The sequence below is a fragment of the Pteropus alecto genome, unplaced genomic scaffold (genome assembly GCF_000325575.1).
Source record: "Pteropus alecto unplaced genomic scaffold, ASM32557v1 scaffold182, whole genome shotgun sequence".
In the NCBI taxonomy this organism is placed as follows: domain Eukaryota; kingdom Metazoa; phylum Chordata; class Mammalia; order Chiroptera; family Pteropodidae; genus Pteropus; species Pteropus alecto.
In genome coordinates, this window is record NW_006433946.1 from 2,145,335 (window position 1) to 2,157,891 (window position 12,557).

At 35.8% G+C, this 12,557-nt stretch overlaps 1 long non-coding RNA gene across 1 annotated transcript in view; it reads right to left on the minus strand.

Moving 5' to 3' along the window:
• Positions 1 to 12,557, minus strand: part of LOC112477100 — a 135,286-nt gene that overhangs the window by 81,706 nt on the left and 41,023 nt on the right. The gene's annotated exons all lie outside the window — the stretch shown is intronic.

A 12,557-nucleotide genomic window follows, 5' to 3' on the forward strand; every position in this document is an offset into this window, starting at 1 on the left:
GAAGGAGCATGTACCATGCCAGTGTCCTCTTTCACCTTTCCTACCGATAGCTGCCCAATTTAGGGACAAAAGTAGTAGTTTGTAAACCATATTGTTTCACAGATCCCTTTAAAAATCTAATATAAGATGCACAACTTTCACACACTGCCCAAACAGAAGACTATGTATTCACATAATTATACACCAAATGCCACATATATTTGCAGGAGTTCATGAACCCTCCAAAGCCCATTTATGGAAGCCCATGTGACGAAGCCCTTGCCTTAAAGAATAGTTTCACCCTGTTTTAGGGTGGCCAAGAACTTTAAAGAGAGAGAGAAGGAGTGCAATGATGCATGTGCTTTTTTTTTTTTTAGATAGCTTAGGTCTCTCCATGAGCTGTTGAAGAGTTGAAAAGCAAATAAACGTCAACAGTTCTGAATCCCAACATTGTTTAATGACAACCTTCCCATGTTTGCCAACTTGCTGCTTAACAACAATCCTGTTGACACTGTAAAAAGCTTTCCAGGTCCTCCCAGGTAAATAACCCACTCCTACTGATCACCTTGCCGCCCAACTGAACTCTTTAATACATACAGAATTCACGAAAATGAGTCATTTTCTTTACCAAATATAACTTGACATCATATAGATTGTACTTCTTCGTGAGATCCTTTCTTATGCTAATCTCAGCAAAGACGATTATAAGAAAGCATTAATTTTAAGTGAAAAGCTGACTAAAATGAGACGAATAAAGTTTCCATATTTGTGAAAATTGTAAACATCTAACTTTTCTGAATAGTTCCAGTTCATGTTACTCTAACATATTTAGCACATGACTCTTTGGACAGGTGAAAAGATTTTTTTAGTTTCCCTTGCTGCTGAAGTTAAATCTCACCAAACTGTGTGAAATTCAGTGATGTGTTATGTTACTGGGAACAAGGAGGTAAAATTGTTTGAAATTGCAACATTTATCAATTCATTATAAACAAATGGAAGAAGTGGTAAATTTCCTGAGGAAGAAAAAGAGTGACTTAAGAGTCAAAGTAAGCAGAACTTTTGATGTAGAAAAGACAATTATGGAGTGGACGGCAGATAAACAGCATTGTGCTCTTGCTGGCTCCACTGCAAAGGTAAAATTTAATCGCTTAATTTGATCCTCTGAGTACAACCTGGCAGGGAGCCTGAGGCAGAAGCAGAGAACTAACCTAGGAAAGCAGGGGGAGGGCTGTGGAATTTGTTGGACTGGCTAATCAGGCCCTTCCCTAACAGCCAAGAAGGAAATGGATTACTTGTGGCTGTGACTAAGAGACCTATGGCCAACAAGACCAGTTGCCTACATAGACTTCTGCCAAGAAGTATAAGAATAGTTTCACCTTTCATGGTAGTTTTACTCAAGTTTGGAAACAGGTGGGAATATATGAAAAAATTCAGGTAACAGTTTTAACTGAATGGCAAATGAAAATAATAGAAAATGTCTCCTAAAGTCAAAAGTGATTAAATTGCTAGAAACAGCCCCAAATGCCATGGCTCAGATTGGAGGTAGACAGATCACCTAGGACAGGTTCCTGGTATAAGGTCAAAGGAGGCTGAATTGAAATTATATAATGAAATTTTGAGGGCAGAGGCATATTAGATATGATTTAATCCCCCCTCAGTCACATTTTACATATGAGAGACTTCACAGAACTTCTATGTCACTATGTGACTTACCTAAGGTCAAACCTAATAGGCTCCAAAGTCCCTAGTTTGGAGGACTAGTTTCGGGACCCTGGGAATGGAGAAATGGATGCAAAAAGTAATGCAATTAAAAAAAGAAAGTAAGAAAGAAAAGAAAAAAGAAAAAGCTTGACTAACAACAACTGAAGAAGTTACAAATTAGTGAGAAGACATCAAATTGTAACCAGGTGTGAACATAATTTAAATGAATTTTAGTGCTTCCCAGCGCCCCTGCAACCCCTGCCCCATGGTTCTTTAAAAATTTGGGGATGCTAGGATCCTTATTTTTGAAAAAAAAAAAAATCTAATCCTTAATGATGCCTTCAGAAAACAACAAAAACAATTATTGTGTAAAGGGGGTTTACCACTACAATTGTCAAGAAAATGAAATGATCTATATTGTTCCTCTTATTTAAATAGAAAGTTATTAGAAATGTCATTCAATGATTTGTCCACATCATGAATGATTTAAAATGGAGGCTTCTGATTATTTCTAGCTATAAATTGAGAAAAAAAATTAAGCTAGGCAACATTATTAGATTCTAATATCCACATGAACTTTGTCTGAGGTCTTAAAACCCTGCAATTAAAAAAAAAAGGACACCTTGACTTCATTGTTAATATTTTTTTAAAACTGTCCTAGAACTTTTTCCAAAGCTTTTAAATACCATATGACACAAAAGTGGAGAAAAGTTTTCTGTGGTTTATTGAGGAAATTTGTCAGCTGGAATTATTATTGAATCAAGAAAAATTGGCCAAAATGTCTCCATTCTGTGCATGTAAAATTCACCTTAAATCATTATCTCAGATGTGATTTTTCTTAAAATTTGTGGAAGTAAAACCCTTTCACTATCTTTTTGTTGTTGTTGTTTTGGTGCTCTGGATATAGAAAGAGTGATTAAGATATACTTTTAAAAAATATAGATCCTAACTCAAGAAAAAGCTAAAGGACAACAAAATTAGTTCTAAATTGTGGTTAAAATGTGGCTCCCTTTTCACTAATTTGCAGTTTCAGTTGTTGTTTGTCTACAATTGGTTTTTCTCAGCCTTGGATTAAAACACAATATCCATCTGACCATGACAGAATTTGCTGGAGCCTGAAAGTGTAGCACTCTATTAGGTAACTCAAAAAAAAAAAAAAGTATAAAAAAATGAACCTTTTTTTTTTTTTATTTTCATAATTTTCTTTCTGTAAGAGAAATTTAATTTTACAAGACTAGGCATTTCAATAACAAAAATAAACTAGCAGAAAATAAGCCAGTGTTAGTAAACAAAAAACATTTTGACACAAAGACATGTCTAAAGTATTTTGAACTTCTCCGATGAGGAATATGATAAATAGCAAGTGCTATTCCAATATAATTTGTGTGGCTGTTAATCACCAAAGCCCACAGGATAAAACCTTATCCAAACACTATCTGCATAAGAGATGGAATGTACAGAAATATCAATGGAATCTTTGTAAGCAATAAACTCAAAACTTCAAGAGCATTTTCAGAGAAAAGCTCAGCATACTATGTCACTTATCTATCTATCTATCTATCTATCTATCTATTTATTTATTTATTTGAGAGGTATTGTTTATAGAATATTTTGTGGAGTTTGCAAAGGAAAACATAGACAAAGAGGAAGGTGTATTGTGGGGTTTAGGACTATGAGAATGGCTATTTAAGGACCAGGCCTTGTTTCTTAAGCGTGAAAAGGCAACAGCAATGACCAAGCAAGTGTTGAATTTGTTCTGCCAGGATTTAGGAATAAACTGATAGAGTTCCAAGCAGAGTGACTCTGCATATCACTCCCATCTCTGGGAAACTGCCCTGGCAAAGTTACTCAATTATGTTTCCAGTTGAATTATCCAAAAATAAGTGTTAATCAGAGCACTAACTTACCCTTCAGAAAACTTCCATATTACTCATGGTATTTAGTCAATTTTAATTCCAAACAATGCAGAGAAGCCAGGAAAGAATCAGAGTTCACCCTCAATTGCTGGTCCTTGGAACTTACTCAAGCTAACCTACAAATGCCAACACCTTTTCTTTTGTTCTCTTTTTAAAAAAATTTATGTTAATCTGCACTAATCCTTTGAGCATAGGTTTAGTCTCTTTGAATTAACACAAGTATTTAGAATTTTGTTTAATTTGGTTAAGGAAATTCCAGCCTATATTTTTTTGTATACATTAGAGTCCTATACATTACAGGCTTCTTTGAGTCTTCTAATGTGTGTGTGCCAGCTACAGGTTCTGCATTTTTCTGTTATGTACCTGTTCTTCTTGATGGCAATGGACTAATTGCATATATTTCCATGGTACCAAGAAAAGGGCAAAACCACCAAGGGTTTAAAGTATAAACCTTAATAGAAATCTCAGTAAACTCCAGGTATTAATAACCTTAACATTTTATTCAATAATACAATGAATAGTACCCATTATAATTCTCTTAGTGCTATGTCTGTTTTTCTAATTACAAAACGGATAAATATTAAACATTTACAATACAATGTGAATTCAAGATTTGTATGGAGTGCTATAATTATTTAATCACCAGCACGCAGACCCATAAAGAAAATAGTTTGTTGAAAGAAAGGAAGAAATGAGGGAGAGAAGAAAAAGAACTCCCATTTGAACTCTAATAAAGTTGCATAGTATAATCTTTAACATTATTTTTGTGAGAGAACAGTAATATAGATAAAAGCACATGTCATTAAAAATCAATCGCAATTTTATACTCATAAAAATCCTTAGGAATAGTCAAGAGAGCTCAGATGGAAGAGAGTACTATCCTGAGTTGAGTATTCACTTAGTCATTCACTCAGTCAGTATTCACTAAACAAAGAGGAAGGCAATTGAAGGAGAAGAGTCTCCTTTCTCTTTCTTAGACTTCAACCTTTAAGTCCAAGACTAAACTAAAAGTTTTAGGTACCCAGTTTCCTAGACGAACATTTATACAAACACACTGGTGCCTGTGTGTTTGCATGCACATTTTTGTTGGAGATGTTTTTGATGGGGTGGTGAAACAATAGATAGTCAAAGAGAGAAACTATTATCTATCCATGTATGAGCTGAGATCATTTGGCCAATTCCTTGAAAATATGGCCAACTCTTGATGTACTTATTAGTTCATTCACTGATTTGTTTAATTTTTATTTCCTTCAAAATATTTCTTGTGAACCTACCATATTCCAAGCATTGCCCCTTAGCACAGCTAGTCTCCTTTGAAAAAGCTATCAGGCTGGAAAATAAGTTATTATAAGTCTGTAGAGTAAATAACTCAAATACGTCTGAGTTTATTTCACTAATATCAAAATAACTTGTAAACAAATAAAAAGAAAAAAAACCTGAATACTGAAACAAAAATACTATTCAAATTAGATATCCATCTAGGGGTCTATTAGTCTTAACAGTTAGTGAATAAATTGTGACATAGGAACAAGTTCTAGGTAGTAAAAAAGAAAAGAAAAAAAAAAAGCAAGCCGTGAGAGAGAAAACAATAACTAAGGGTGATTTATCTACCTTTACACTGAAACTATACCTAAAAGCAAGCCTGTCTCCTTGCATACCTTCCCTCTATCTCCAAGAAATAAGATGGGGTCTTTAATGAAGTTATGAATCTCTATTCCTATCCAAACTGGGAGCTGGAGTCTAAAATATACATCCTAGCATCTGAAAAATACTTTGAAAGGAAATTTTGATGAATTTTCTCTTTTGAAGCCAGTTCCCTTTAAGAAGCTAGAATTGTTCTATGTGTATCTATAACAAAAACTCAATAGAAAAAAATAAACCTTCTCCAGAGATGACTTGATTTTTCCTTTGCAATAGGTGGACAGTGGAGTAATACCCCTGCTGTGCCATCCTGAGTTTTGCTCAAGGAAATATGCAGGGGCGGGGCGCCCTTCCTACCTATATCCCTAACTGTATCCCAGCCCATGACTTTTAGAATATCCCATGCATCAGTTGAGATGTGCTATTGTTTTTTTTTTCCCCCTATTCAAATGGAACGGATTTGAACTTTATCTCACATATGGTGGGAGTCCAACATTCTTCATAGTTTATCAAGAAATTCTGGAAAGGGAAAGGATGGTGTGTGATTCTGGTAGTAAACTTTGGCTCTGAACTGCTGCTTCTAAATTTGTTATAGATTATATTGCTCTCTCTAAGAGCTATGTCTATACTATACCATATCATTCCTGAAACAGAATATAGAACTTTATCTTTGATTTCCCCCCTAAAGTATCATTCACACTAGTCAAGTGTGTGTAGAACTTTTTAATTAAAGATTTAGAGATAACAAGGGAATTTATGTCATTTGCCTTATATTGCCTCTTTGAAGCTTTCCTCAGATTTCTATTTCCCTCATTTTATGCAGAGCAGTTATGCTCTCCAACCTCTCATAAGTGACAACATATCAATATGCCAGCCTAAACAATGGGCTATATATATACTCTTGTTCATTTCTTTTAACAGTACCACAGAGATGCATTGAAATTCTAGACTTTGCTTTATTCTGCCTCCCTAAACCCCTTCATTAGATTCTTTAGGGAAGGGAACAATATTAACTGATTTCTACTGATGAGTTTGGTCACTCCTCATTTGAGCCAAGGTAGCTATAGTTTGGGTTTTAAATAACCACTTGTTTTTTCTCCATTATAGTAGATGGCCCTCAGTATTACAGATTTCTTTCTTTTTTTCTTTTTTCTTTTTTGCCACAGGGTCACAGTCAAAGCCCTCTCCATATAGATTGGTTTATAGACCAGCTATGGGTTGCCCATAATTATAATCTCAAGATCCAAATTTTCATTGGTCATGCCAAGCCATTTTAATGAAGGAAAGGAAACTTAGAATTTCTTGAGTATCTACTTTGTGCCCAGCATGGTAGATCTATATTCACAACAATGAGCAAAAGAATTACTAGTGTTTCCAATTTTATAGATTAGGAGGCTGAGTTCCCTCTTAATCTGTATCCTAAGAGAAATAACTTGCATAAATCACATGGTAATAGGCGGCAGGGCCAGAGTCTGAATCCAGATCTTCCAACCAGCAAAGTTAAGTGCCCTTTCATCAAAACCCAGTGCTAGGAGAAAAAAAATAAAGTTAAATGTACAGTAGTCCCCCCTTATTCATGGGGAATATGTTCTCGACCCCACAGTGGACGCCTGAAACCAAAAATAGAACCGAACTCTATATATACTATGTTTTCTCCTATACATACATATCTAAAATTTAATTTATAAATTAAACAGAGTAAGAGATTAACAACAATAATAAAACAGAAGAATTATAAGGATCTACTGTAATGAAAGTTATACGAATGTGGGCACTAGTTTTAGGGGACCGTTTGCTGAAGTCTTTGTATAGGCTCAATGCTTTATGGTGCAACACGTTGCTGTCAGAACACATTTTCTGTTCATGTCTTCCACAAATTTAATGCCTTTCTATTTTACCAAGCATGGTGGGCATAACTTTTGCAGTGTGAAGTGCAACAGCAAAACTAGTATGAATTTCTTTATCAGTCTTTACGATATCATGGATAGATGATTTGTTTTTACTATAGACCTTAGCAACGTCAGCATACAATTTAATTTTCTTAAATTGAAAACTTTACCTTTTCACTTAAAGGAAGCACTATACAGCTTTTTCTTTGGCATACCCAAATTGCTAGCATCACTTCTCCAGTGCTTTGGGGCCATTATTAAGTAAGATAAAGCACTTGTGTACTGTGACAGTGGATCTGATAACCGAGATGGCTACTAAGTGGATAGCATATACACAGTGGATATGCTGAACCAAGGGATGATTCATGTCCTGTGTAGGTCAGATCTCATCATGTTACTCAGAAAGACACAACTTTAAAACTTATGAATTATTTATTGACTTATTTCTGGAATTTTCCTTTTAATCTTTTCAATTTGTTGTTGACTGCGGATAATTGAAACCGTGGAAAGTGAAACCACAGATGAGAAGATTCCTGAAATTTCCAGTGTTTAACCCCCCAACCCTGGGGAACTTTGTTTCTGAGGCTTTCTCAAACAGCCTCTCAGATTCTCCCAGCAGGTGATTAGAGCTCATTGTAAACTGCCCAGGGGCAAATAGACTGTTGTGTACAAAGTGTCCTTTCCTCTCTCAAGCAAGGGCAAATTCGGGCCTTCATTTTAGAGGTTAATAAGTACAGAGCTAAGACAAACCCTGAAGTCAATTGGTAAATTTCACTTCTGAAATACATGGAAAACTAAAATTTGAGATTGATGACAGATTTGAAGGAGGTGAGAGAATCATTTGTTTGGAGACAAGAAGCATGATCTGGTGGTAAATGTGAGCACACACACATGCATCTATCTATAAGTGGATACACATGTCCCCATTTTTGCTGCCATGCCTTAGAAAACCACTTAAACAAGAATGGAGATATATAGTGTTGCTACTGGGCTACTGTTCATATGTGAGATTTTGTTGTGGTATATAACATGAAAATGTACAGTAGCAGTAGGTATATCCACATTGTTATGAAAACATCACCACAAGCTATTCAGGAGTGTTTCATCACCCCAAATTGAAACTCCATACCCATTAAACAATAACTCCCCATTCTTTCCACCTTTCAGCCCCTGGTAATCACTATGCTACTTTCTGTCTGTATGCATTAGACTATTCTAGGTACATCATATAAGTGGAATCATAAAATATTTGTCCTCTTGGTATTGGGCTTGTTTCACTTAGCATAATGTCTTTAAGGTCTGCCCTACTACTTTGATTAAGCTATTCAGTGTAGCTTTTCTTTGCTGCCATTGGATAATGGCAGCAACTTCTCTAGGATGAAATATTCGGGGTGGGCTGAGATGAAGAAACTTAGTAAATACACAGATTAACCAAGCAAGAGTAATGTTTATTTTCACAAACATTGGCACTTGAGCAGATCAGCAAAACTCTGGTAAGAGGAGAGCTTTATGTGTGCATTTTGGTTATGTACGTGGTACTATTTTGATACCAAGAATGAGCATTAAATTTAAATTTCCACTCTAGCAAAGATTTACCAAGCCCCTACTATAATAGAAATATCAAGAGAATGCAATAAAGATCCTGTCTTTAATAAAAACAATGTGAAAATTGTATCTGTTTCTTAGGCCCATTATTAGCCATTATTATGAATATCACTCTGAGATATTACGTACAATAAGATAACTGAAGAGTTAAAAATAAAGGTTTTACTAGAGCCTTCAATGAATATTACTCCTATAGAAGAAAGTCATTCCTATCAAAGAGAAGGCATTGTGATTTAATATAATGAAGTGTATATTAAGAACAATGCATTTCTGATGAAATAATGGCCAGAATTCAGACAATAAAATAAGCCAGATTGCTGCAAAAGTTAAAATATCGTAATTCACAATTCTAAGACACACATTTTTATCTTCCTTTTTGATCTCTAAAATCGAAAGGCATCTTACAACCTAGAGATGAAACTGGGTAAATAGAATAACATAAAATCATTGTTTCTTCCCTGGGGTTGTTTGCCTTTCTTTTAAGAGGAGGTTTGTTTGATTTGTGTGTGTGTGTGTGTGTGTGTGTGCGTGTGTGTGTGCGTGCGTGTGCGCGCCCACACGTGTGCTTAGTTTTTAAGAACTTGTTTATGGGCCTTCCATTTCTGATATTAATGATTGTATGAGCCTAGAATTTAAACGGTGCAAAACTCTGACCTTTATTTTTATTCGTCATTCTGACCAGTAAGCAGTGCGGACACTGAAGCAGAAACGATGTCTGAAAATGGTGATGTGTAACCTGAGCCTTCTCTGTAGAACACTGGACCACATCTGCCTGTGTTTGAATCTTACCTCTTGCACTTATCTAGCTGTGTAATCTGAGACAGATTACTTAAGCCTCTCTGGGCCTCAGTTTCCTCAAGTGCTGAACAATGGTATCTACATCATATCATTATGGGGATTAAGCTGATTTAATACAAGTAAAGCACTTAGAATAATGCCTGACACACACTGAACACTCTCAGCTTTTATCAGTTACCACTGTGCCTCACTTCCTTGGTAACTTCTCTAGGCCCATGTGTTTAACTCTGTTCCTTAATTGGGACAAGTCCCAAAATTATACCTTCTTTCCCCTGAATTCCAGATGTCTATATCCAATTATCTACTCCACTAGATTATTTAATGATATCTCAAAGTTAACAGTCTATGGAAGAACTGTCAATTTTTCGACCATTAAATTTTTCCTCCTCCAATTTTCCTGATCTCCATGAATGGCTCTAACTGATCCTTAAGCCACCCTCTTGGTCTATCACACTCCATATCCAAGCTATCAGCAAATCTTGTCAGTTCTACCTTCAAAATATATCCAGATTTGACCATTTCTCATGACCTCCCCTGCATTTTCTCTGGTTTGAATGATCAACTCTTTCTTGAACAACTAGAGTAACTTCCGATTGATTTCTTAGCTTCCTTCCACCTTGCTTCCTATATTATTTTATCCAGAGCGGTCCCTTTAAATGGTGACCCATTATCAAGTTATTCTGTTGCTCAGGACCTTGGCGACCATTTTCCATCTCAGTGTAAAGCTTAAGTCCTTGCATAGCCTATCAGGTGAGGCCTGCTCTAGCCGCACGCTATCCTTTGCATCTCTTCTTTTCCCTCTTTACTCTGTTCCAGCCACTTCGATGTCTTCAAAAGGCTAACATACCATCCTGCTTTTGCTACTTTGTCTTTCTACAAATATTAGGAAGCCTACCTCTTTCTTTCCCTCAGATGTCTTAATCATTTCGGCCATCTTTCCCTGATCACCATGTGGAAACAGCATCCATTTCTCTCTTCAGAGTACACTCTGTTTCACTTCACTTTACATTTCTTCCTTGCACTTATCACCATCTGACATATTATTACCTATTTATTTCTTTCTCCTTGAGATCAGGGACTTTCTGTTCAGTCTGTATCCCTAGGGCCTAGAACAGTTTTTGGCACATAATAGGAGCTCGGTAAACAATGAATAAATGAATAAAATAATGAATGTGTCACTGTCTAAGGATGAGTTTGCTGGAACCCTCATTTGAATGACTGGATTTCCCACTGTAAATGGGATTTGCATTTTTTTATAGGTCTGTGAGAGATTTAAAGAGTGGTTTAAAAAAAGTTTGCTTTTTTTTTTTTCTTCCTCTATCATATTTTCCTCCTGAGATTTAGATACTGTTTCTCTTACTCACTTGTTCAGAGCCAATCAATGTCACCCCCTTCGTCTGCCAAAGTGGTTGCTGAGTGATGATGAGGCATTTCATCCCTTCGGGAGCTTAAAGTGCCTCCTGTGCAGCATGTACAGTTGCTGCTGGCTGTGAGTGAAAATCTAAGGAAATCTCCTACTAGAGAGCATAGACAAGCAACACTCAGACTCCGGGTCAGCACAGAGGGCCTTTCAAGTCTTCCTTTCAATACTTGTGTGGATTTTCAGTGCTCGTGAAAGCAAGGTACCCCAGAGAGCTTGCTGGAGTCTAGTGAAGGATCCCCACAGAGCTTCAACCACAACTCTGCAGAGGCAGATCGAGGGCTCTCTGATGACAAAGCTCATCATATACTTTTATAACTTAATTTCTGATAAAATATTTGAACCAAAAGAAAAATCCCTTCTGGGTTTTACTGTTAGAACTTGCACAGAAAAGAACTCAGCTTTTTCTCTTTAAGGTGACTTTTCTTTTCATGCTGTAGAATCTTATATAGTGATTGCCTAGCAATGTGGTGGTCTTGGTCTGCTCAGGCTACTGTGACATAACACCAAAGACTGGGTGGTGTAAACAAGAGAAATTTATTTCTCACAGTTCTGGGTGCTGGGGGGTCTAAGATTAAGGTGCGCACAGATTCAGATCCTGGTGAGAGCCCACTTCCTGGTTTATAGATAGCCACCTTCTGGCTATGTGCTCATATGGCCTTTTCTTGGTGCATGTCCATGAAGAGAGAAAAAGATCTGTTTTCCTCTTCTTGTAAACCCACTGATCTCACCATGAACATCCACACTTAGGACCAAATCTAAAACTAATTACCTTTCAAAGGCTCTACCTCCAAATACCATCACCTTGGGGGTTAGGTTTTCAATATAAGAATTTTGGGGCGGGGGAGTATACACAGATGTTCAATCTATAAAAGTTGTTAAGAGCTTTCAAGTCAGAGTGATCTGGATTCAGATCTTGGTTGAGATAGTTTCTGAGTGCATTTAGGCAAGTTACTCAACTTTTCTAAGCTTCAGTCTTTAAAATATGTTAAAGGGACAGTCAGCTACTTCACTGAAGTCCTATTGGTAAAGTACTTAGCAAATCCTCACCATGTAGGAAATGTTTAGATGATAGTTGTCATTTTTTATCTTTTAAATGCCTCCCATTGCCTTATGTAATCACTTAAAATATTCAGGAATGTATTCTACTTATAATAATGAAATATGGCACAATTTTTATTTCTGATTTATAATGTTTAAAATATAAAATGCATTATCCCCTAAATGTAAAATGGTTTTATAGGTTCCTATGTTCTTATTTTAAGGTTCGAATTTTTAAATTATGTAGGAAATTTATCACGTATTATTTATAAACATAAAAATCAAGTATTAGATTATAAAAATTCTATTTGGTACTTATACATAAATACTATAGATGAATTTCATCAATTTAATATGAAAGTAGAAAGTGAACATGTCAGACAAATATATATTATTTTTCTTTTATTTATGTAAAGAGCCTAGCTAAGTTTTAGGCATGTGGTAGATGCTTAAAAAATGTTAACTTCCCCTCACCCCAATATCTACATAAAGTTTAACATAACCTAAAGTTTAACATAACCTATAGAAGTCCATGACAAAATGCTAACATTTTAATTTTTAAAAAAT